Source organism: Pempheris klunzingeri, chromosome 10 (genome assembly GCF_042242105.1).
Source record: "Pempheris klunzingeri isolate RE-2024b chromosome 10, fPemKlu1.hap1, whole genome shotgun sequence".
Taxonomy (NCBI): Eukaryota; Metazoa; Chordata; class Actinopteri; order Acropomatiformes; family Pempheridae; genus Pempheris; species Pempheris klunzingeri.
In genome coordinates, this window is record NC_092021.1 from 14,263,061 (window position 1) to 14,284,403 (window position 21,343).

The 21,343-nt window shown below is 40.6% G+C and overlaps 1 protein-coding gene across 1 annotated transcript in view; it reads right to left on the reverse strand.

Moving 5' to 3' along the window:
• LOC139208938 (receptor tyrosine-protein kinase erbB-4-like) overlaps positions 1-21,343 on the reverse strand; it is a 282,441-nt gene that overhangs the window by 146,379 nt on the left and 114,719 nt on the right. The gene's annotated exons all lie outside the window — the stretch shown is intronic.

The window sequence follows — 21,343 nt, forward strand, 5'->3', positions numbered from 1 at the left end:
ATGACAGTGGAACCATCAGTGTGACGGAGGGGTGACAGGCCCTTCCCTGAGTCTTGTCACACTGTCACCCATGAGCTGTTACCTCTCTCTCTGAACACCTCCACACTGAAAGATCTTTACTGACGCTTTGCATTTTAATCCAAGATTCCTTATGCACCCTACTATATACCACACTGTGCTGTCCTTTTTATACAATGTATCCCCCTCACTTAAACCTGAATGTTTTTACTCTACCCTCTTGGCTATCTATAAACTAGACCAAACTCATTTACCCTTTTTCTCCACACAGGCACTCACTGGCAAAATCTTTCAGTTCTATTTCCTATTTACTCGCCATCATTACACCATGGAAACATATGGGAAAAAGACGATTCAACCCCGAGGCAAAACAGGCTGTAAAGACAAATGGGATTGTGTTAAAACACTTCCACATCTAAGCAGATATTAGATAAGTGGAACTATTCCGAAGCGACCTGGGAAATACCCGTACGAGCTCATGGTGATTAGCTAGGTTGCACATGGAATAACGTGCTACTCTGGAATGATATATGGCAGACCAGGGTGTTTTCAATAACAGTTAGTGCAGGCTTGAGGGAAGTAGGGTGGAAGGTGTGGGGGGGTCATAAAGTGAGGATAGGTGTAATAAACTGTTATTGCACCCTTGGGGCAGGGCGCAGAGATCAGAGGAAACGGGCATTGTGGCATGTGATGTCTGGTGAAATTTACTTTTTTTATACCTATTTGCTTTCTCAAGCATGCCTTTAGTCAGCCTGCTGACTTTTGAAGCCTGTCTGGAGTTATATGAAGTCCATATGATTTCTTTTTTATTTATTTTTTTAATGTGTGATTTCTAATGAAACACTGTGAAATCCTATATCTCTGCATGAGCCTGAGATCTTGCTGACTGCCAAGTGAACCACAACAAAACCATCTGTGCTGTGTGGAGCGTATATAGAGGAAGTGTGAACTGTGGCAGGTTTACTGCAAAGCTTGGTGATCCTACTGGTGATTTGTCTGCACGCGTGTGCATGAACGTGAGCAGGCTGTAAATAATAGACCTGAGGATGTATTTTGCCCCTCTCACTGCATGATCAAATCCATTTGTCTCCATGTTACATCTGTTCCTGGATATCACAGTAAAGGTTATATAAAACAAAGTCTCTGCCCTTTATATTAGTGTGGCCTGCCTACCCAGGACGACATGCCATAAGCCACTGAGTTGTTTAACATATGCCTATGATGCAGGAATAGACTGGAAGAACAGATGAATCTTTCTATTGTTTCAAACTTACGGCTGTACTATAAAAGAGAATCCATCTTATCTCTTTGATGGATTTCACTCCCCGGCACACTTAAAGCAGAGAATACCAATGAGATTCAATGTCTCTGTTCCATATATAGTGTATTTGCCCGTGTGAGTAAATTGATTTAATTTGTTTGCAGGGAATTTTATCTCAGAAGTGATGGATTAAGGCAATGAATCATGAAAATTCAGGATTTTCCAATATATGTAATTAATGAGAAGATTATGAGCAAATGGGTGGAAATGCATATTTGGCTCAATTCATATGGTGTAGAGGAGAATTTACAATTTTCTTTTGTTTATCTGCAATGCTTTGACATAGACAGAGAGTTTGTGAGTAGCCTTGTTTATCCTCTCATTTGTTTTTAAATGATGTACAGACAGACTGACAGATAAACGGACGGACAGATAGATGGACAGATAGAGTGGCAAACTTGTAAGTGTAACTGTAGGAGAGTGGAGAAGCCAGACTTCTCTCCATTACGTATGAGAATGACAAGACATTATTCTCCATCCATCTATCTTTCTCTCACAAATCACAAATCTGAGGTACAGATGAGTTGGTAGCCAGTTTTAAATGGCTTCCATGCAGCCCCAATGTGTCTCCAACAGACAACCACCAGACAAGACCAGAATGCATCCATCACTATTTCTGACACAATCACAGGCGTCACAGTCAGCTTATAGAGGGAAACAGTGAGTTCTTAACATAAAAACAAAAAAACGGTTTAAAATGTTTGCGTAGAGACTGAAATGCCCCTGAGCCGCATTTCCATCAATTCTAACTTCATAAATATCCTCCTCAGGATTACATAGGCAGTGCAGAGCTGTGGTTTTCTGCTGCTTGCCCAATTCATTTCATAGGTAGTGCACACAACAACTTCATCAATAGTGCCTTGTGCCATTATTGAATGCCTATAAAGCTGGCAAGTCTCTGAGGTTTATAGGCTCCTGCCAGGGAAGCTAGCAAAAGGTCATCATCCCAATAGCCAGTAACTGACTGAATTCAATAAAGTTGCAAATGTCACTTCCATAAGTAAACACTGTCAATGGCTGAGCTTGGCTAACGTGTCCTGAATAAATAAGAGGACCTTGTAGTTGCACTGCTATACATAGGACAAAGATTACTACATTTTCTATCTGACACACCAAAAAAAAACAAAAGCCACATCTGAGGTCAAAGCTGTCCTTTGTCTCTTAATGTCCCCCAGATGAGCTTTGCTGGCTAAGTATGAGTTACAAGCCACTGCCCCTGATGGTAATCATGGCCCAGATTATTGTCCATCTGCTGGACGGCTTAATAAGCACCAGAAACAATAACTAGATGAGTGTTCGTGATGACAACACAGTCCAGTAACGCTAACCTCTTGCTGCCCTCCGAGCTTTGGTCACCTACCAACAATGCTGTCGCTGTCTCCATATGGTCTACCATAAATTAGCATTCATGCCTTGGTTGGTGCACACAGCCCCATCACCGGGTGGGAGTTTTCCACAGAGGACAGCCTGCAGCTGTCAAAGTGTGGACCCTTAGCTTAATAGAACCTGAATACATCGCATGTATCTGATATACAGTGGTAACCACTCATAGTGATCTCGTCTGTCCACGTCAAAATGATCACAATAAGCAGATGATCATTAAAACCTTTTTTTTTTTTTTTCATTTCTCATTCAGGTTAGTTGATCACACACTGTATTTGGTATCAGTGTTTTCTACTGTATTACAGATTTGACCAGTAAGTTGTCCATGCATATGATGTGTATATTTATTGCAATGTTCAATCTCACAAATAAATAAATAAGCAGATGGTTCTCTACCAAATGGCAGACAGACACAACAAACCACTAAAACAAGTCAAACATTTAGAAAGTTAACAGCTAAATGGTTTTTCTCAGGAGTTGGCAGATGTTAAAATAGAGCTAAGAAGAGAGTGAGAGTAAATATCCATCTAACATTTGTCAGGTGGCCTGAACAGCAACTCCAAATGACTACTAATGTTGCTCCATCTCTGCTGCATTTGTTAGAGCAATTGTTTTTTAGCCGTAACAACTTAATAAGGTGACAATATATCAGTGTTGTGTGTTTGTTTGGCTGCTTTAGAGGTCTTCTGGTCCAAAAGGAAGACAGGTTTGTTAGGAATAGCAGTTTAACAGTAAATATGACCTTGGTCTCCTGCTATCCTTTAAATTTGCCATTAAGCTACTCCTACAACAACCTTTTGACCTTTCAACTTCTCTTATCGGCAAAGGCCTGCTCTATATGAACTGAGAAATAAGGGGGGGGGGGGGGGGGGGGGGGGGGGTTCCATTAAACATATCAGAGCATACAACTACAGTATCTCATGTCAATTATGCGCAAAACACCCAGTGGGACATGCCCAATATGTATTTACCATCAATTACATCCCTGTATTGAACTACATTATAAATCACACACATCTTTTTATTTATTATTATCATTTCAAATGTTTGGATATGAAGTTCGATGAAAATGTCTCGTAGGTTGCTGTGAACAAACTGCCGCTGAAACATTTTATGAATCCATAACTTATTTTCTTTACTTATTCTGTGGTCCAGGGAGTCATCAAGAACATTTTTGTTTTCTTTTGTCGAGAAACCTGAAGAACTGGTCAGTCCAATGCCTAATAAGTAGGAAGGCTGCACCGTATCCATTTATTGTCTCTCACCACTTGGCTCTCTTTAGCTCTGTAGGATTTAAACTCGTCTCCAGACAAGAAAAATCCATCGAAGTCACAGGGGAGTGATTGGCTGACACTGACACGCACCTAATTACCCCAAATCTTCTTGCTGCTTCTTCTTGACTGAACGCACTGCTGAGAGTACGTCTGGTGAAAAGCCTTTTAGGCCCTACACTGACCAGTGAAAATGTGTGTGAGTGCGTTCGTAAGTCTAAATGCGCATGTATGACCCTCAGTTTTGGTTTGTCCCTATAACACACAAGTGTAATGACTGGACTGAATTACACAGATTAGTATGCACGTTTTACTCCAAACACCATTTATAATTCTACTAAATTGATTTTACATTAATACAGATCTGGGGTAAATGCACTATAGCCTCATTTAAATACTGTTTTTAATTGTATGTATTAAAATAGTCTGAGTTAAGTTCAAATACTTAAGTTCAAATATTTGCAAAGACTTAACATGCGGAAATTTACATATGAGAAACTTAGATGACGGTGAGAAGCTAGGATTGCATCTAGGAAGTGGTCAAAACTGTAAACCAGTGAACCAGTCTATTGTTAAACGCTTTCTCACTTCACTTTTTCACATTATTCTGTGAGAGCCTGTTTAACCTCCTCTATGATCATGCCTCTCTAGTTGGTGTATGACTAGATCAGGTTGCTGAACGGAGAGGGATTGTTGACCCTCGTATCAGGCACCTGTGTTCTCTCCTCCTGGAATTTTACTGCAAAAGTATTTCTAATTAAATATCACGCCAAGAAGGCTTCCTGATTAACTTTGAGATGCCATCTTGTTCTATCACTTAGCTCCGCCAACTGCAGTTGGCTAATCTGTAGCCTCACAGCTGACTTTGGTGGTGATGCTCATGGTGTTAACACAGTAAGATAAACGGTGGAACAGGGTTACTAGTGCCTCATGCTTTGGATCATCTTTACCAGACACTGTTGGACTTAATTTCTCACAATGATTAAGTTATCAGTATGTCTTTATTTTTAGCTTCATAGTATTAATTGAGTATGCTATGTCATGATTTTGCCAGCAATGTGTCTTATTGCTGATTTTAAGCAATTTTTGTTTGGTTTATCATAAATCATGGAGTATGAAGACAATGATGGACCAGTTGGACTCCTCCGTATTGCCAAATATGTTTTAGACTCAGGCTAAACTGTGTGCACATGTGTGTCGAGGTTATATGTGTGATTACTGGTTTTCATGGCAAAACCACCTGACTTTCCTTCAGCTTCAGACAGAGCTTCTCCAATCACAGACGTTTTTTTGAAAGTTTTCCCAGGGAGGCTTTGCCTTTGCTCCTGCAGTCTCTGAAGGTTCCTGCTTACACAAGGTGGGGTGAAATTTCTGCTCTTTATATGCTAATAGTAGAAACAGAAAAGCCCTGAGGTGGTTCATATCCCAATAGTCCGCTAAAGAGAGACAGCATATAAGCTAAGCAATGAGGTCAAATGAACAGCTCACATCCTAAATTGGTGCGCACGTGAGCGTATGTGCATGTGTATGACAGTGTCGGATGTGTGTGAAAAGGAGAGATGGTGGCCTTGAGCTATTCTGTTTCCAGCAACATGCTTACAAACTTGACTGGACCTCAGGGGGTGATAAGAAACACACACACACGCACAAAGTGGTGCTATTTAAAGATCAAATTTGGTTTATTATGATTTACACTCACACAGGCGCCCAAATAAATCATGGCACAGCAGAACTAAACAGCTAAGAGTGATGAAGGGCAGAAAATTTCAATGCTCATCCACAGTCTGACTACACACACACACAAACACACTTACACTTCACTATGCTAATGGTCAAATGAAAAAAAGCTGTTACTTGTCAGTAGCCAAAACCTCTTCGGAAGGAGGCCAGAGTTGATGGTTGATTGTAAAAAGTCAAATAAATGAATTCTAAATAGCACAATCATTTGATAGGATTTCACGTTAGTTAACTGTAAAATAGTTCTAATGTTGCTATTTAACAGCAGTGAGGTTCATGAGTATTTTCATATTGCAATTTTTATATAAGGCTACATTATTTTTCAGCAGATATTTGAGGCCAAATCTGATGGGAACACAATGCACAATGTGTACAACTCAGAGGGCAGTGCTCTCACAAATGTTGTCATTTCCTTACAATATTCCAAGTTTTAACATGGGACTCTATCTTTGTCTCCCATCGTATCATGTCAGTTTCGACCCCTAGTTTTCTATCTCCCCTCAATGTGATCTTTATGATTGTAGATTTTGTGCACGACTTCCTCTCCCACTGTAGTATAAATCTCAATCAGTTCAGTGGGGCACATATTTACCGTGGCTGAACCTGCAAATGTCTGCTAGAGAGACACCTCTTAATATAAAGCAGTGACTGAATGTGACTGCGGGAGGGGCTGCTGGTATGTAAAAAGGTGACGTGTTGTTTAAACATAAGTTACTGTATGCAGGAAATGTCGACTTGTCTCCACGGCCTTTCCCTACAGCACCCTACTTCACATTCACACACACTCTCACATTCAAAGCAGGAGCTGGATCTTCTACTGCTGGTCACTGAGCAGCTCCACCAGGGCAGTTGTGTGTTAAGCACAATGCTAAAAGGCTCCTCAAGGGTAGTTGCTGAAGAGTGGGAGAGTATAACTCACATACTCTCCTCACGAGCCATTTTCCAGCAAGTCTGGGAATAGGAACAACTGACCTTCCACATGCAACCCTGCCTCTCTTGCCTCTGGGCTTCCACCACTTTCTTTTCCCTCTTTCCATCCCTTTATCTCCCTCTCTGTCCATCTCAATTCAGGCCAAGGAATTGAAATCCATCCTAGCCTCTATTCTAGGAGTGAGTGAAATCCTTTCTGATACTTTTTCTTTTTTACATCGCACCTGGGACTACACTCTATCAATTAAGCCAGCAGGCCAGTCAAAGTGTTGCCTCATATCCTTCATGCCTCCAGCACATACCGGTTTCCAGCCCCCATGTGTGGTCCTACCCATGAATCTTAATCTTGTACCCAAACAGTTGCCATCAATTATCCTGGCTGCTACTGCTAACTTTTCCCCTGCCTCCCATTTTTCCCCATTAAAAAAGCCTTTTCCTCCTCACTGTGACGGAATTGCCTCGCTCGCTTGCCCGGGAAATGATTTCTCAGCAGGCTTGCAGGCCTGGTGCTTTCCACAGGTGGAAGGTAGGAATGGCTGCATGTGTGTATCTGTGCATATGTGTACCTCTATGTGAGCTGATTGTGCAGTAGGTTGCTATTAATGGTTTATCCCAGTCAATTTCCTTGCAGGAAAATGTTTGGGGGCAGAAAGCTCTGTCACTAAGCCACATGTTTGTCACTTCAGTTAATGTCAGAAAATTCAGAAGGAGCTCTGCTGCATTTAAAGAATAAAGAGTTTCTGTCGTGACGGAAAAAAGAAAATCTGGCTAATCGGTGCTACAAAAATTCATTGTAATCTATTAGCATGCTTTGTGCTTTATTCCACAAGCAAGCATCTCTTGGTATCTCTCATTTCTCAGCCTGTCAGATACTGACATGATTTGTCATTCCAGAGACAGCATGTTACATACAACTGACATGTCTGAAGCTGTCAGCTCCGTAAGATAATTTATTCCATTAAACCGCTGGAACATACTGACAAGCAGACCGGTTGAATGTTTATGTGTGAGACATCAAGATGAAAAGACATAACTGCTGGAGGCATTTCATTGTCGGAGTGCATTACTGCTCTTCATTGGTCTGACCTGTGGTACCTCTGTCATAAGTCTGCAATGACATTTACATTGGCGTTTATAATGGGATTCTAATTGATTTTTTTGTTTTATTTCTAATACTGGATTTGGAATATATACTTTGATCAGTGTAGCATGTCGAACTACATCACAATTCTCAGTGAGCAATATTGGTTTGAACTTCGCTGTGATGCATTTCAGCCAATCCAGATACCTGGAGGCATCGCCTGAGGGTAAAGCCTACAAGAACACAGAAATCCTACCTGTTAAAGGCCAAAAAACCCTAAGCAGAGAATTTTGAAAAGTCGGCTTCTAGCTCATGTCTGTGTGTGTGTGTGTGTGTGTGTGTGTGTGTGTGTGTGCTTGTATGTTTTATTTTGTTTTAAGTGCACTATTAATATTTGCAGAACACAAATGTATTCCAAAGTAAAACTCCCGTATGTGAAAATACTCAATCACATAACGCAGATGGAAAGGACTAAAATTAAAGTGTTCGTAAGGAGTTGATGTGCTATTGCAAAAAAAGCAATTAATAAATTCACTTCATAACTGAAAATGTATGTTCAAGAAACTATGATAAACAGTTGTGATAACTGCCAACGCTAATGATGCTGGTGTTTTAGTTCAAACCCCTGGGAACAAACATGAGTGTGCAAATGACTTCACTGAATTACAAAGTTAAAAAAATATGGCAAGACAAGATCCCACACTTAAATATCTGACCCACTGAGCTGACTGAGATTTATGTCATAGTGGGAATGGAACGAGAATATAAAGGAAGCTTTCAGCAGATTTAGATAAAGCTTTAGCTGAAGATTGATAGACTTTATCTGTTAATTTATTTTAATACATAATGAAACTTATATTAACTGAAAACGCTTGATTAAGCAGAATCAATGAGACTGTGTGGCAGCCCTGGGGTTTATATTCAGGTGTGGGTAAAATGTTATTTGCTGCACTTTTTGAAAGACTCTTTCCTGCAAGGCCACAGCAGGGTGTAACAAAAACCATAGGGAGAGAGAGGCATAACACACAACAAAGAATTCTGGCCAGGTTTTCACTGAGAAGTTTGCAGTGTGCATCTGCTCATGCACCTTAGACACACTGCTTTTAGTGCCGATTGTGATTCTTCTGTCCTCGTCACCTTGCATTCCTATTAATTTGCAGCAGGATCACCCTTTTTGTCATGCCGAAGATCGATTATAATTTGTTTTCAGGCTTAGCGTTTGAATGTAAATAGCCAGGTGCTGACGCATAAAAGGATATAAGCTAACACAGAGGCAGGCCTAGCGATCATCTGGGAATGCTGACAGTGAATTTAGAGTTGCTTATAATCTATGTTCTCATTAGAGGAGAGAGCAAGTACTTCTTGTCATACAATAAATGAACAAACGGCAGAGAACTGCAGTGGCTAAACAAAATGGAGGGTGCAGCCATTGTGTGTATTTACATGTATGTTGTTGTATACAATATATGTTTTCAATACCGGGAAACAGTAAGAAACTCATACGGAGCTAAAAAGATGTTGTAGCCAATAGTTAACATGCTACCACTCTGAATAGACACATTGCTGAGAGGGTCTCGGTATCTGACTGGTTCAAAAAGTTATATACCAAATACCAATTTCACGTTTGATCAGTAGGACAAAAAGTTGGGCACCTTAAACTGAAACTGGAGCTAATTTTCCTGTGCTCAGTAGAAAACAGATAATTGAGGCAGTCATCTTGTCTTTCCTGGATTATGGTTCAGTTTATCTCTGCTCGCCAATATTTACTGTCGGTGACAGTTACTCAACTCATATTGTATAAAAAAAGTTGGGTGGGCATCTCAAACAGTGAGAAGCTACAGGCATTAGTGTCTGTATAAAGTCCTCATACATCACCTCCTTATAAAACTGATCCTGGCAAATTTGGGAAAACTGCTTCTAACTTTTGTGCTGAACACACATCAAACATTTCACAACAAACATTAACACTTAACACAATTGTACCTATAGATCAATTTAAATCCATGATTACAAACTTCTCGGCTCTTTCTCTCCATTTTTATGTGTTCTGTTGTTGTATGCTTCTATGTTTTCTCATTTTGTATGTATTCTGTTTTTAAGTGCACTCTAATTGAAAATGAGGGCATGCCCTCAATGACTCCTCAAGATTTAAATGGTTGAATGAATGAAAACAGAAAGGTTTCTGGACTTTTGGTGAACTTGACACAAGTGATACAAGCGATTCACTCCCTATCATAGGTCACACTAACACATTGCATTGTAGCCTGTAAATAATAAAGTCATACAACAAGTAAATACTGAGAGGAACAGTCCAACGGTAGGAAATAACTTTTGAATAATATGCTGTTGTTTTGAGCTTGAATGATTCATATATCTTTTTTTTTTTTTGTTCCGTTTGTGGTATTATGTTTAATTAAGTTATAACACTCTGCGTGCCATTTTGAAATGTCAAAATAACTCACTTTTTCAGAATCACAGCTGTCTTTCATTTAAATTCCCTGTATCCTGCATTGATAACTGTCTCTGTCTGCTTGTCTTTATGTGTACTTAGTGCGCTTGATTTACAACTATTACTACCTCTTACTTTATAATATCCTGTTGATATCACTACATGTATACATAAATCATTTCCTTGGAGACACTTCATGACAAATCTTTCTTTTAAAGTGAGACTGGTGAGCATAAAAGCTGAGAAGATCACAAATGCTTTCGTCGAACCCATCTTCTTCCCAGCACACTTTAAAAAGTGGTGAGTGAAGCTGTGAACACTCAAAAGGCCACTTAACGGACTGAAATATGATTTTGATGTTCAGAACTATAAATTGAACTAAATGTTGGATAAATCATGTGAATAAATCATATATATCACTATCAATTTCAAAATTAAAGAATCAGTTTAAAGAACATAAGATTTAGCTAGTTTTTGAATATATGATGGGTGTTTTTTACACCTGGTCTATTTTGTGGCATATTTTAATTAGCTATTGTACAGATATAGTCCATCATGTAAACAGAGGATACAGAAGAGTGGAGGCCTGAAAATGATTTCTTTAGAGTCCTGAAACAACAAGGTCCCCCTGCATAAACTACATCGTCCAGTGAACTTGGATAAACAGCCCGCTTCTCCTTCCATACAGTTTTTAATTGTTTGTACAGATAGCGGGGAGATGCATCTTTGTTATAATGTGTACATCTGGGCAGCTCCTCAGTTATTCATTAATTGTGCTCTGGTGGGCTGTTGTGTAATTGTTTCTACCACCACACTGGAAGTGGCTGGCCAAAGGAGCTTAGTATTAATTTTCCTCGGCCATAGCCAAGGGATTAGATGTGCTTTCCCTTGGCAAAGCTGTTTGGCAGCCACACTTATCTGCAACGACTTACAAGGCTTATTGAACATTAGCATACAATTATCTTTGATGGTCTAACTTTCCTGTTGGCTGACAAGACCCAATTATTCCCTGTTAGGGCTTTTCTGAGGACATGACAAGAATACCAAGGTGCAAGGAAAGCAGAGAAAATAAAAATGTCATCTACTTGTAATGGACTCATTTAATAAAGCTGGAGGCGCACCAGAACACGTTTAAAATCCTGATTGATTTCAAAATGCGTTATTCATCTTACACAGCTATGGATTTCACAGACGGCTTTGCCGCTCACTTGTCGATATGCCCCAACTTTATGAATGTTGTGTGCAAGGAGGACATATCGCTAGTAGTGCTAGTTGCCAGGACAGTTTGTCGCACAGGCCTTCACCACCAAATGAAAATTTCAGAGATTAAACCAAATCCACAACTCTCTTCCCCAGGCTCATAATGATTGTAGTGATCGGAGGTGAGAAGAGGGGAGACTCCATTTTCAATCAAAAAAAAAAAATAAATAAATAAATTCAGACAGTAGTGCTGAGAAATTAAACTGTCCATACTGCACTGTGTGTCTTCACAATCAGATGTATCAAAAAATGCAAAAATATGATTCCTAGAACTAATTCTACTCCTCATTAAAAGGACCATTATAACACATTATAATACAAATTGTGAAAAAACGGCCTTGTAAATATGGAATACATACTGTTTTTATGATTAGTGCTCAATGTGCAATTTAAATTTTAAGCCCCCGAGGGTTGCATTATATTCATTATTTAGGATGTAGTCTGTCAGCAAAGAGCCTGGGGCCAGATGTGCACTTGCTCATTTTTATATTGTTTGTAATGACATAACAGATATCATTTCATCTCCCTAAGTGTATGTCATTTCCATTATATCCTTTAGTGTGAGTTTATTGTAGCGCTGAAAACTAAATCAATCGTTAGACCTTTGATGATAATCATTGAGATATCACCGCCAGTGGTGGTTCATAAAATGTTACAAAGTGTTATAGATAACTTCAGCTGGGAGACATAGTCATGCATATGGACAGCTGCTCTAGCATTGTTGGATAACCTTGGCACAATTTGTGAAATTGTACAACATTCTTGCTGTTCTTTCCATTGACAAGTCTAAAGGTATCAATGTACGAATGAGTTTCAGCATAAACATGCAGTACTGCATAAACAACCATGCAGCATTCCCATCCCATCACCCCATACTGGTTTTGGAAGCTGTTAATCGGAAGTTTTATCAGAGATAGAGTGAGTTTTCCTTCTCCTTAATTACCTCCGAGCTCCCACATGCCTCCAATTAGAGAAATCTGCTCCCCTTTGGATCACTTCATTCCTTTGCAACTCTCCCTCTCTTTATTTCCCATCCTCTGTCTATAACCCATTTCCTCTGATTGCCTTTTGCTCCATGTCCATGTTAAGGCACCTCTCTGTGAGAGTGAGCAAGAGATGGGATCAATCCTCTCTCTCATCAGCAGTCAATTTCTGGTCGATGGCAAGACAAAGAAAGGTGGCAACTGTATTGATGATTGACGAGATGTTGTCACATCTGATTTTCTCTTTATTTCTTGCTCACCTGGGGCCCTGTGATAACATTGGTATTGATTCTAACTTGCCGATGCTTGCTAATTCAATAATGACAGAGATGTAGCTGGAATCAAAGGCAATAACATTTATGGACTGTTTTCAATGTAGTTGCAGACCTGCTGGTAACAGCTCATGTTAAAATACCTTAAACTAAGTGATTGATTGGAAAAACTGTGTGAGTGTGTGTTTGTGTAAGTGTGAACAACTGCAGTAGCAGATGTTTTAGCATCACACGAGTCACCCGCAAGGGTTTATGACCAATGACCCCCTTGCTGTAAATTGATTGGATTATTAACTACAGTCTGGCTGTCGACACAGAAAGAGAAAGACAGAAAACTCAGCGACCCTGAGATATTTCAACAAAGTTATATGTACACACACACACACACACACCAATTGTTTTTTTTCCTTATTATGATGTCTTATGTTTTCATGCTTTCTTTGCATTTTCTTGACCCCTTTTCTCTTTTATAGTTTTTAGATAATAGGTAATAGTTAAATAGAAGAAAGTCTGGGTTTCTACTATTTTCAACATGTCCTTTAAGAGGATGTGCCACAATTCAAACCATATTAAAACTGCAACCACAGATTACTGTCTTGTGCCCCACATTAAGATAAAAATGCTCGACTACATTAACGCCATGAATTGATAAAAGTTGAAGCAAAGGGTCTATTGAATGTCAAGTGGAGCGCAACCATACAAATGTAAACACTAGTCAAATAAACAGTTGTTCTGCAGATAGACAATCAGTCTCTTTGTGGAAATTTTGTCACAAATGTAGCCGTCAGGTGCACAGAATGAGCAGAATGAGCAGAATCGGCCTGGCAGACTGTGTAAGACAAACACAGACATGCACTGATGCAAGACAAAGAGCTTGTTGAGCAATAACCGCACTACAGCACATACAAGTTATGCTTCCTGACACATAATTTGATTTTAATGAACAACAAGTCACAAAGAATGAAGCTCAAAAAGCCTGTTTCCATCGGCGTCCATCTGCAGAGCTAGGCTAATGAAGTGCCTGGCACATAGAACCTGTGCAGGGAGAGGAGGGTGTTTGCATTTGGCACATATGGTATAAAGCTTGATTTTAATTTAAACTCCCCCAAACCGTATTTCTCCACTGGTAAATATAAGAATCTAAAGATTTGATTTTTTTTCTTTTTTAGCTATGCTAACAGCTCAAGGAATGGCAATGATGGTACTTTGGTCCAGACTGAAATATCTCAACAACGATTGGATGGATTGAAAAATTCATTCGAAAAAAGGGATCAGGTGGGAAAAATCCTCCTCAGGTTGAAATGACTGATTAAATGAGATTGATAAAGAAGAAGTAGAAAGAAGAAACAAGGGGGAGAAATTAAGCCAAAGTACTCAGACGAATCCGCCAAGTCAGCCCAGCCAAGCTGTCAAGGGCTGGGTAGTACTTTGCATCCAGTGTAACAGATCCCACTCTAGCATTCTTGCACAGCATTGTGTGAGCATGTGAGTGTGAGTGTGACTGTGTGTGTGTGTGTGTGTGTGTGTGGTGACGTGGGATTATCAGCTCTGACTGTCAGCTAACACTGTCAGCCCTTGCTCCTCACATATCTGAGTCAATGTAAACATATGCACACATGCACAACCACACACACACAGACGCACTCCTGTCTTATAATAACACACCATCCATCTGTAACACATCCTCTCTCTGCCTTGCTCTCTCTCACAAACACAAAACTGAACACGATGCTCAAGCGCTGTGTGCGTTCACCCAAAGTGACAGCTTTTCTGAACATAGAGTGAGCTAAACCCTCGCGTTCTAGACAGCAGCTTGCAGATTTATGATACATCACATCATCCCTCACACAAATGATGCAGTAAGACACACCAGCTAAGAAATCCTTTTTATCTAAGTGCCAAACTGGCCCAGATTGTGCCTCTGTGACCATTTAGCCCACTTTACTAAACATCTTAATTGGCTATAACAGCACATTCTAATTATCTATAAACTAATGGGTTAGCTATAGATATGGCTTAACTTTCACTGAAGAAAAAAAAAGTTTTATTTAAGCAAGGGAAAGCAAACAGGATTCCTCATTGAAATTTGCAGACACCCATGTTTGTGGATTTATATTGAACTGGAACAGCCCAGAAAATTTCAAATACACCTCAATGTCCCACTTAATGATGTGCTCAGATATGTAGCAGAAATAGATGCCCACACCACCGCAATACCGGACCTAGCAGGAATCGCCAAAAGCCCAGCAGACTGTGAGGTTGTGCTTCAGTAACGCTTCTGTGGGAAGAAAATCATATCAGTCAGCAGAGTACAAGACTCAGGGATGTGTACCAGATTATGTAAAATGCTCGGCTTTAAATGACATGGGGGCAAGCTTCACCTGAGTAAAATTAAAAAATAAATTCCAAAAACTGAGTCACACCTAAAATAAAAAGTAAGGAAAAGTAAACACTTGGAGAATAGCGCAGAAGACAAAACTGAAAAAAACCAAACTAAAAAAGTGGAACTGTCACACTCTTGCCAAGGACAAAAGGACATCCCATCACAGACGCAGGATTTCCAGAGCTGAAGATGGCGCATATCGGGCTGTATACTTTACATGCATGAAGTGGAGAGTGGAACGCCTCCTGAACAGAAGAGGTGGTGTGTAACTGCGGGTGTGGCGTTTGATTATGTGGCCGTTCAGAGCAAAGCTGTCATGTTGCTTTCCCATTTAGATCGCATCTCCTCAGGGGGAAACACTTGTTCGTGCGTCTGCCGCGTGCAGTCACGGCATGGCAACCTCAATCTCATCAAGGAGATGGGCCAAGTGAAAGAGAAAGAGAGAAATGGGTGTTTATGGTAAGTGTATGACTGTTGTGTGGTGTTTTATTTTCTTGTCCTTGTGTGTGCTGATGCATACCTTTTTGTGTGTTCTCTTACAATATGCCTGTGAGTGCACAGTGAAAATTTAATGATATCAACTGGTTGTGTATGATCGCAATACATCCTGTTTCCATCCTTTCCGCACTGCTCTTGATGAAACCGACTCCTTCATTTATGAGCCACTGTTGTAAAGTTCAGGTACACGCCACAAAAAGTATTGACCTTTCTGCCCGAATGCCGTCAGAATTGATAATCAAGGAATTAAGTGAATTAGAGGCTGGCAAGGGCATTTAGAGAGGGTGAGGGATGGATATGTGAGAGGGACTGTAATGAAGTCAATGGCGCGAGAGTAATGCCCCATCACCCGGCACCGACAGAACCCCCGCCACACACACCTCCCCGCTCCTCCCACCCTGCTGTAATACCTTTGGGCATCAGGGCAGAAGATATTAAAAAACTGTGGCACATCCTTTTCAAGGACGATTAGACATTCTCCCCTTTGGTCTCCTTATTTACAGATTGCCACAGACTTTGCTGAGATGGCTCAGGAGCAATATTTTGCAAGCTAACATTCATATCAAAACTTGTTTACTAGGTGATGCCTGGCATTTCCTTCTGTTTTCACCACAAACAGAAAGGCTTCCCAGCGTTCACAAGCCAGCTTTGAGAAAACATTAAAGCCTGTAGGATGGCAGCTGCCTCTGACAACTATAGCCTATGCTAATTGATCATTCTCAATGAAAAACCCCAGAAACCTGTTAAAGCTGCTCTGCAACACGCTGAGCTACAGTACACGTTGCCATCAATGCCCATTTACAGCTTTAGCTACCTGCAAAGCACAAATACTATTACTGTAAAACCTGCTATTTTATTTCTAAAGGCTCTTTGTTACCTCCTGTGTCAACCTCCTAAAGCGGCATCTGAGAAGTACGTACATAGTCAATATTTAGTAACTTAAGTAACACATTTAATGAGCAGGTGAGCATCATGGAGGAAAACCCAGGGTGGCAGATATGGTAATTCTAACTTCCCTCTTATGATCTAACTGATATTTTATCTTTAAACAGCCTGTAACTTGTCACTGCATCTGAAAAATGTACTATCCTATATGTTTTTCAGCGCCACAACAAAGTGTAAACAGGAGAGGAGAAGAAATGAGAGAAAAGAAGAGAGTAAACACGACAAAAGCCAAATCTTGGTTTCACACATGCATGTGCAACCATAAAAATGTAAAAACTATGATCCATATTGCATAAGGATCCATATCGTTTTGATGGGTTGTTATCGTTTGGATAACAACCCATCAAATTTTAAATTTCATAAATTGCCTGGGCATGATGTGGGCCAAGAAAACAGTGCCCCTGGCCCACACTTGTTTGTATTCGGTTAGCTCTGTTACACTCTCTTTAAAGGACCTGCTATGCAAGCTGGAACTCAGGAGGGGGACACTGCAACAACCAGAATGCCCTGAAGCAACCACTGCTCTACAGTTGTCTTCTCAACAGAAGTAGTAATAATCTAGCAACCAGCACAGGCAGAGAGTGTGAGCAATAAGAAGAGACCTGATGCCCACCCATGTGCATTGTCAGTTTGTGTTGTCCACTACATGACGTCTTGTTTTTTGTAAGATTTAAAACCGTTGAGACTCTGTGCTAACTCTGTGTAAACTTTGTTTCTTTCTCCCCCTTTCTGTCTGTGCAGCACCATGACATTTTCCTATCTATACCAGATTTGAGAAAGCAACTAGTTACCCCAGGTTAACTTTGCACTGTGCGTACTATCTTATTTGTCAGATAAACAGGGAGCGCTTGTGGGCCAACAAAGTTGAACAGACAGGGAGTGACTAGGTCGTTAAAATTCTCATATCTATGGTTATCCATGTTGACTTTCCCTGCCTGCTGAGCGTGTTTGGTGTAGTAAAAGTTATATTTCCAGCCTTGAGGGAATATCCCACTTAAATATGTTTTGAGTATCAAACAGTCACTCTCCTACTTAGAGGACGACAGCTGTAGTCAGTGAATCCGCACTGCCCGGAGCCACCGAACAAGCCTTGAGGAGTTGCTTGATACTCGAAACATAAGTTTTGGTTGAGTATTGCCTTAAGAATATGATAGCGCTGAAAGCACACTTAACTTTTGATGGGTTGTTGAAGGGATTAAAACTGACTCTTTATAAGATGTTTCTCCAACAAAAAGTCTTTGTAAACTTAAAGTTCTTTGGTCAAATTGACCTGGGTCGTATTGCTACAGCAGCACACCAGACGGCCTCAGCAAGTTCAGTTTAATCAAATGAAAAGGCAGATTAAAGGGCTTTTGTCCTTGTACTTTGGTCCAAAATCAAAGCTTCACTATCATCTTTGGGAGAGATTTATCTCATAATTACTTGAAAGCTTGCTTTGGTTCTTTTAACTACCAAAACTAACCTTCTGGAGTCAGAAGAAGCAGCACTGCGTGTAGGAAGAGACTCGGAGGGTGGGAGCGCCGCCTGTTAAGCCACCTTCTGCCTTAAAAAAAACTTTATCTCTCCCTAATTTATTTTTGACTCTCTTCACTCGACAAACTTGGAACGTATTTACAGAAATCAAAAAAATGTCCCAAGGAGTTTAAAGAAGAAACAGAGAATGTGATGATGAATCAGTCAGCTCCCCCTCTAGCATTGTCTCTCTCTGTTTCTTTCTCTCTTTCTCTCTCTCTTCTATCACTACCCCTCTCTCCATCTAATTAGATTTGTCTGTAACCTCACTGTTCCTGCCCCGCTTTCAGTTTTCTTTGTCTAGCAGCAATGCTTGATCCCATGTACCACAGCTCACTTCGCAAATGGGATTTCAACCCACCACAGGGATTTTTTTAAACTTCTTTCTAAAACGAGCCTACTTTAATACAATAGAAACTAACATGGGGTAGGAAACAGGCCGTTTGAGGACTGCAGAGGGGCCCTCATAGCGTTGGTGTTAGAAAACATAAATAAAAAATCACGCTATGCCTCCATTATGACTGGGCTCTTTAGAGGACTTGTGTAACAGCTGGGAGTAAAGGGCAAATCTGTCAATGAATCCCCGTTTGGTTCTTCTTTTCTAGTGCCTCTAAAGGCCTTCTCCTTCATCTCTCTGACTGATGTATTTTTAAGCAAAGTCTAAATCCAACATGAAAATGAGTGCTGGCCTGCTCACAGTGTTCAAACAGTGAGCTACTGTGTTTCTTGAGATGAGTGTGTATAGCTCTCCCAGACTGACCATGTCCTCATCCTCCCACCCAAAACATCTTGGTCCTCACACCATTCTTGTCTTGTCTCAAACATTTAAAGTGGAAGACATATAGTATACTCTTTGCTTAATTCACAGCACAAACAAGACAAATTGTTTTAGGATCTATGTCCGTGTTTTGGTACAGCCACGGGTTTTTGTTCTTGCAGGAAATCAGGGGTGAACGTACCCACCATCAAGGGTGTTGCACTCTGGTTTTACTTGAGTAAAAGCTCTGAGTGACTCGTGGTGAGTGTCTAGTGTTTGTAGCATATCCTTTCCACCTTTAGGGATCCTGCTTTGCTCTCAGTCATGTGATGGATGAATGTTGCAGCAAGGTCTGCCTCCATTATCTCATATTTTTCTACTTCAGAACACAACAATCCTGCTTAATCCTGCTCCTGCTCACATGGTGCACTTTTGTTTACCAGACTGATTCTTTATACATTACAAAATGAACAAAATACAAAATATAAAGTTTTGATGAATCTGAAGAGTGCTGTCTCATTGCTGGTAAAGATGCAGATTTGTGATTTGATTCATCAGGCGACTATTTGACACTTCCTGTGGGCAAAATATTTATAAATGACTACATAGTTTAATTTGGACGAATGGGATTAAATATTTCCTCTTAATCTGTGGGTTAACAAATCTTAAAGCACAAGACCAAAGTTTTCATTTCCTCCTGTGACTTCAAATTGATGACAGTGTCGACACAAAATATTAAGCCATGCAAAATTTGGTTAGACACCTATAATATAATAACAGCATATAATAGCATCTATATATTGACTATAAGCATGCTTATTGGTTCAGGAATAAAATATGCATGCGCTTTTGATGCTTAGAAAATAAACAGTAGAATGTATACTAGTGTGGCTGCCTGTCCTCTGTCATGTGACTTTCTGTTTATTTTTTTAAGAGCTGCTTTTTCCTATTGATTCATAAACTGCCTGGAGTAAAACACCAGCCCACCAGGAGCCTTGAATTAGTGCATTTTCTCATCCACCATTGCTCTTCTTCTCAGTCCATCTCTCATCCATTTACTGTAAGCAGGGGTGATGAGATTGTGGGTGAAAGGGCCTGGCAGTGGCCACTGATCCCATTACTAAACCTGTTTTCCCAGTGCTCAGGTCAACTGGCTGTGGCAAGTGATGCAGGGAAAGCAAAGAGAGAGAGAGTGTGTATGTTTCTTTGTGTGTGTATTTGAGGGCATACACAGGCTGATGTCAGTGTGCATACAGTACATGGTTGTTTGTGTGTTACAAAGATTAATGGGCTGTTGAGGTCCGTTTTTTGGTAGAGGCTAACATTAGAGAACAGACCACATATTATTATTGAAGCACTCCTGGCCAAAATAACACCCCCTGTGTGTCAAGATACTGCTTTCTCATTCTGGTGATAGACTCTACTGCCCCTCCTTTGATAGGGGCTGGAGAGGGAGTGAGAGAGAAAGATGGAAACAGAGATACAAAAAAAAAAAAAAAGAAAAGAAATATTGACCAGCCTGCACAAAGACAAAGAGGAATAAAGAGCGGGGAACTGAGACAGAGTGAGAATCAAAGAGTGATAGAAAAGCAGAGCACAGAATAACAGAGAGAACTGTCGAGAGAGTCCACCCCAAATCTGTAATTTGTCTACTGAATGTTGCTATGGAATTATAAATATATCACGGCAAGGCAATGCTGAAACCAGCTGGATGCCACCAACACATAATGAACTGCCTATGGTAATGGAGATAGAGGCACAAACAATGTTCCGTATAAGAGTCACATTCATCTCCCCAGCCTCCACTTCCCCCACTTGGTTTTGGTACCAAACGAAACATGTCCCTCGTCAATTTTCAGGCCTCGGGGTGACAAAACTGCCCCCATTGTTCTGGGATTCAATAGTCTTTACTCGACACTCGCTTTGGGAAATGTTGTGGTTGAATGTGCCTTTATATTGCTGAATGTCAACAGGGAGAACTCAGACAAGGAGATTTAAGAAGAGTTTGGGGTAGCTGTAAAGCAGTATTGCAGAGGGGTGGTGATTTCATTTTAGAGGAGTGCATTTATATTACTTAAAAATCACATCTATCTTTGGTAGCTTTATTTCTCGCTGATGGACAGTGCACACACCCTGTACACAGGCTCACACACACTCTACTGTTCTTTTAGCCAGGAGGGGAGGATATGTTGCCAACATATAATTCTCCTCCCTCTGCTCTCCTCGCCTCTCCTCCATATCTATGTGGAATGCTTTTGAAGATGATAAACTGCTATTTTTCGATTTGCCCTCTGCGAGACTTCTTCTATTTCACAGCTTTCTCTGGTCCAGTCAGACCAGCCATCACATCCACGCATGTAGAGATGTGCAGGCTGTGCTGAGCCAAGGCTCTGGCTTCAGGCACTGTGGCTGGCTCTCCAACTAGCAACCAGGCTGTCAGGCTTGACCCTGCCAGAGCCCCAGTCACTGTATCTTTACTTCATCCACTATCACTGGGAGAGAAAAAAGTCCTGAGGATTGGCGGTCAGGGAAAAAGCCAAGGC